The sequence below is a fragment of the Choloepus didactylus genome, chromosome 8, assembly GCF_015220235.1.
Source record: "Choloepus didactylus isolate mChoDid1 chromosome 8, mChoDid1.pri, whole genome shotgun sequence".
Lineage (NCBI taxonomy): Eukaryota > Metazoa > Chordata > Mammalia > Pilosa > Megalonychidae > Choloepus > Choloepus didactylus.
In genome coordinates this window covers 135,676,808-135,682,741 of record NC_051314.1, presented here as the reverse complement: position 1 = coordinate 135,682,741, position 5,934 = coordinate 135,676,808, and the positions used below count along the sequence as shown (strand labels likewise).

The 5,934-nt window shown below is 43.2% G+C and overlaps 1 pseudogene; it reads right to left on the bottom strand.

Annotated features, from left to right (window-relative positions):
• Positions 1 to 1,301: 1,301 nt before the first annotated feature.
• Positions 1,302 to 1,574, bottom strand: LOC119541399 (annotated as a pseudogene).
• Between the last annotated feature and the right edge of the window lie 4,360 nt (positions 1,575 to 5,934).

Sequence of the window (5,934 nt, the reverse complement as noted above, 5' to 3'; positions counted from 1 at the left end):
AATGAGGCCTTTGCCCTCAGTTCCTGAGAGGTAATCTCTAAACCCTTGGAATGTCCTGCCTGATAAGAACATCTTCATTTACTTGGAGCCTTGGGCCATGCCAGATAGTTCAGCAATGTGGTTTATGGTGGGGGCTTTGTGTCATGCAGTGTGGTGGTTTGAAGCTGCAAACACCCCAGAAGAACACGTTCTTAAACTTAATCCACTCCTATGGGTGTGAACTTTGTAAGTAGGACCTTCTGATGAGGCTACTTCAGTTAAGGTGTCCCACCTCAGTCAGGATGGGTCTTAATCCTACTACTGGAGTCCTTTAGAAACAGAATGAAATTCAGATAGAGAGAAAGCAAGCACGGAGGGAGCAGCCAGAAGCTGAAATCAAAGGAACCAGATGAGAAGGAAGAGGCCAGAAGAGGCTGCCATATGCCTCACCATGCTACAAGCTAAAGACCAAGGATCACCAGCAGCCAGTCCCAGAACACCAGTCTACTGAAAGAAAGCATCACCTTGATGATGCCTTGATTGGAACATTTTCCCAGCCTCAAAACCATGAACTAATAAATTCCCATAGTTTAAGCCAGCCGCCCATTGCATAGCATTTTCTTGAGCAGCCCAAGAAAACTAAAACATGCACTATCAACTTGACCTCTAAAGGAGCTGGGGCCTGAGGTCAGCCACATGGGCAGCCAACCAGGTCTACATGACAGAGCCCCAAAAACATCTCTGGATACTAAGCATCAGGAGAGTTTCCCTGGTGGGCAATACTCCATGCATATTGTCATATATTGCTGCTGGGAAAGCTAGCACTGTCTGCAACTCCACTGGAAGAGGACAACCGGGACCTCCACACATGGAACATTCCTGGACTCTGTCCCATACATCTCTTCCCTTGGCTGACTTTAATCAATCTCGTTTCACTGTAATAAACCTTAAATGTGGTTCTAACAGCTTTCAGTGAATTCAATGAGTCCTTCTAGTGAATTATTGAACCCAAGAGTGGTTTGGTGACCGCTGAACTCGCAGTTGATGTCAGAAGCAAGGGTGAGCTTGGAAACTATTTCCTAACTTCACAGCCACCAAAATAATTTCCTCTTCTCCATTATTCAATTACTTTGTTTTGTTTTGTTTTACTAATTGTGTTATAACCACAACAAACCAGTACAGAGAATGCCCTATACAAAACAACACAATAAAGGTTCAGAGTTCCCTTAGCAAGGCTAGGGATTTCAGTCTCTGGTATTTGGAGTTTAGGTTGCAGTCCTTGTTGTTGGATAGATCACTGACTGGGTGACAGAGTCCACGCTTTAACCAGATTTGAACAGGAGAATGGCCACTCGCTCAGGTAGAAGGAGATGAGGTACTTGGTTTCATGTGCCACATAAACTACCAAAGTTCCTCCTACAAGGCAGTGCCAGCTGGGGTTGTACTTCTTGTCAAACTCCTTCTTGACATGGGCTGCAACGTCCTTCTCTATGTAATATTTTTCCAAATACTGAGTGGAGAAATACAGCCCCTGAGTCCTGTTGCATCTCCTCCTCCATGTCTGCATTTGTGATCACAGACTTTCGGTCACACATGGTTATGGAGGAGCGGGGTTGGCCGACTACAAGGTCTCCTGGGGAAAGGGCTGGCGCAGCTTAGGCCTGGCGAGAGCGGCCATCGCTACCAAAGCCATGGCGCATCTTCAGCTACTTTTAACATCATGCCTTTTTCTGAGCCTTTTCTCTTTAAACTCAGGGTTTTAGAAGGCAGGATAAAGTATGACAAATTGTATACCAAGTCTTTTACATTGAACACCATCAAAAAAAAATTTAATGTATTCTTATTGCAGTTAAATATACATAAAAATTTTAACCATTTTAAAGTGTACACTTCTGTGACATTAAGTACACAATAATGTTGTGTAAACTTCACTACCATCTATTTCCAGAACACTTTCATCATCCCAAACAGAAACTCTGTACCCATTAAGCAACACCTCCCTATTCTCCCCTCTCACCAGCCCCCCGGTAACCACTATTCTGCTTTCTGTGTCTATGAATTTCCTTATTCTAAGCATTTTATATAACAGAAATCATATGATACGTCACAAAGTCTCATTTGTGCCTGTGCAATAAATGTGTGTTGGCTGTTCTCCAATCTGTTTCTCAAACCCAGGCTCTCACTTACAGCCTCAGACCTACATCCCTATCCCTGTTAGGACTGGCTCTCCATCCCTGAACTCCTGCCAAAGACCTAAACAGCCCCTTGTCTGATCTCCACCTCCACCTGTCCACCTCCTTGCCCGCTGTGACTGTTCTCTTCTTCCAACTCCATTATTTTGGACCTGGGTTCTAGGACCCCCCCCCCCACTGCCCTCCAGCCTGCCCTGCAACCAAGTTTCAAAACCTGGTCTAACCCAGGGGAGTGAATATCCCTGGCAACGTGGAATATGACTCCCGGGGAGGAATGTAAACCCGGCATCGTGGGACGGAGAACATCTTCTTGACCAAAAGGGGGATGTGAAAGGAAATGAAATAAGCTTCAGTGGCAGAGAGATTCCAAAAGGAGCCAAGAGGTCACTCTGGTGGGCACTCTCACGCACAATTTAGACAACCCTTTTTAGGTTCTAAAGAATTGGGGTAGCTGGTGGTAGACACCTGAAACTATCAAACTACAACCCAGAACCCATGAATCTCAAAGACAATTGTATAAAAATGTAGCTTATGAGGGGTGACAATGGGATTGGGAAAGCCATAAGGACCACACTCCCCTTTGTCTAGTTTATGGATGGATGAGTAGAAAAATAGGGGAAGGAAACAAACAAACAAACAAACAGACAAGGGTACCTAGTGTTCTTTTCTGCTTTAATTGCTCTTTTTCACTTTAATTATTATTCTTGTTATTTTTGTGTGTGTGCTAATGAAGGTGTCAGGGATTGATTTAGGTGATGAATGTACAACTATGTAATGGTACTGTGAACAATTGAATGTACGATTTGTTTTGTGTGACTGCGTGGTATGTGAATATATCTCAATAAAATGAAGATAAAAAAAAAAAAAAAACCTGGTCTAAACCCTTAGGACTTTATAGCCCATCCACCCATCCCCAACATCTTAAGTCTCACTGATACCTGCAGCTGAGCTCTCTCCCTATCTCCTTTCCCCACCATCACCCCCACCAGCAGACAGACTCCCGTTCCTCAGTTTGGACCCCAGCATAGATTATTAAAGATTATTATAGCTCCTTATCCAATCCAAGCCTGTGAGTAGTAAAATTATCCCCAACTGAAATACCCATTTTTAGCAGCATTTGCTCTTAGGAGGTTCTGACACAGTCATACAGATCTCAATTGTTTAGTCCCATTTCTGGTCCAGGTGGAGTGTGTCCAAGAAACACAAACTAATCATAAGCCCCAAAATTAGTCTTCTGCAGTAATAATAATGATAATAAGTTGCAAGATACTTCCAACAAATATTTGTAATAGTAAAGTAACTGACCTTTTTCTGGCCATTAATATATGAGACTGATATTGCATCTAGCTTAGAGATAAGAATATTTGTCATTGGGGGGGCTAGTTCACTCTGCTAATATGAAAGCCTCAGACTAGTTGAAATAAAAAGGGGAGTTACTATACAAAACCTATGGAATCCAAGTAGATTGGAAGAAGAAAAGCCTTCATATTTCAAGGTAGATTGTTGCCCACCCTTCCCCTAGCCATTGCGGCTGGTCTCGTTCTCTCTTTCATGCCTTCAGCCTCCCCAAGCAGACAGGACTTGATGGGGCCAGTTAAGCGCCACCAGCCACTCAGGGTACATTTGGGTTCAAGCCCTGACTCCTTATGCAATCAAATGTCGATCATCTGCATTTTGCAACTTGGAGAATCAGAGGTCAGTGTGACTGGCAGTAACCCCAGGCTCCAAGGTTAGTCCTGCACACTCAGCATCTACAGTTTATACATCTAGTGACTTCCATTCAAGTACGCCTCTCTCTGGTTAAAGAGGAAAGCAAGTTAATTCACTGGAATCATTTCAGGTCAACCTGGCGGATCTGGTGTAGACGTATCCCATTTCTTAGAACTGCATTATTTCCTCACTTGTCTACACTCTTTGCCTAGACAATCTCATCTATTCCTGTGGTTTTCAATAGCATCTCCTTCTTTCTTCTCCCAGTACTTGCCTAGTATGTCCTTCTGAGCTCATGACCTGACCTGTATATCCAACTCCCTGCTTGACAGCTGCACCTCGATCTTTCATAATCACCTGAACAACTGAGTTCCTGCTCTCTCTACCTCCCTCCACCTCTAAATATGTTCCACCTCTGTTTTTTGCCATTTTAATAAATGGTATTTTTTATTTGCTCATTGCTCATGCCAGAAGCCAGGGAGCCAGTCTTGACAGTTCATCCTCCATCTCTCTTACCACCCTCCCCCCACCTAATCCATTACATAGACCAGTGTAGTCTACCTCCAAAATAAATTTAGAATCCATCCACTTTTCTTCAAAGCCACTGATTCTAACCTAATCCAAGCCATCTAGGCCTCTTACCTGGACTACCACAAGAGCCTGCAGATTGGTTTCCCCTCCCCTTGCCTTACCTCTTATCCCCAACCCCCACCAACAAATGCCCATGCAGTCACCAAAACAGACTTTTTAAAACAATAATGCAGTTGCACCTTTCTGCTCCTCTAAACCCCACAATACTTCCCATTGCACATTGATATAACGTAGGCATTCAAATCCTACCCGATCTGCCCCAGCCTTTCTGTCCTTATCCCATTCCACTCCAGCTTCACTCATTTTCTTCCCATGATTCAAGGGCAAAAACTCTTCCCTGCATCACGACCTTCACACAGCTGTTCCCTAGGCCTGCGACTCTTTCTTCTACTCTTCTACTATCCTCCAGGTCGCAGTCCAAATATCACATTCTCAGGAACCTCTTTCCCAAATGTCCCCACCCCCACCCATCTAAATCAGAAGTCCTAGTGTAACCCGCATCTCCCAGGTGACTATGTAGAGCTCATGAGGGCCGGGAGCCTGACCCTCCCATCCTCACCCTTCCTCACGGCATCTGGCTGTGGCTGAATGAATGGAGAGTCCTGATATGTCATGGTTTGGGATTTTTTGTTTAACTCCCAAAGCCTTTATTTTAATCTCGGTTTTGGCAAAAAGTTGGGTATAATTGATATCCATAAATCAATTCATCAAAGAATAAACAAATTAATTTTGAAAAGCAATTACAGGCTTAGTGCTGTGAAACCAACACCACTTTGCCTGGGTTGACCCACCGTGGCCAGAACTAACAGAGGTTTGGCCAGAACCAGGTTTGGCAATTAACATGCCTCTCGCCATCAAGAGTGAAAATCGTACATTCTATTTACTTTATGGTCTTAATCTGGGTCTTTACCCAAATCTCTGGGTTCCTTTCCAGTTGGGAATTGCATTTTTATATAGCCCTACAAATATATTCTAGACTGAAACATGAACCACCCTGTTCCTTTGAGTCTTCTGTCCCCAGGCTTTTTAAATTTATTTATTGTGGAAACGTATCTCTAACATAAAATTTGCCATTTGAACCATTTTTAAGCATATAGTTCAGTGGCAGCACCACTATCATTCTATCTTATGATATAGTCAGTTGTTCCCATGCCCATTTCACTTGTCACACTTAAAACTAATTGGGGGTAGGAACCACATGGAAATCATTATTTTTTTAATCTTGCCTGTTGTTAACCCAGTGCAGAGCCATACACTTGCCAGGCATGTTCTTATACATTCGCTGAAATGATTGAGTGGCTGGGTTTGAATACGCTGCTAGACATTTTAGAGTTTACAAACACATTTCTATTTTCAGAACCAGTTTTAAATCAATTTTGTTTCTTGTGTGTTAAAAATCATCTAACATTTTAAATTGCTACCTAGGCATCTTGCAATCAGAGCAAACATATGATGCATCAGC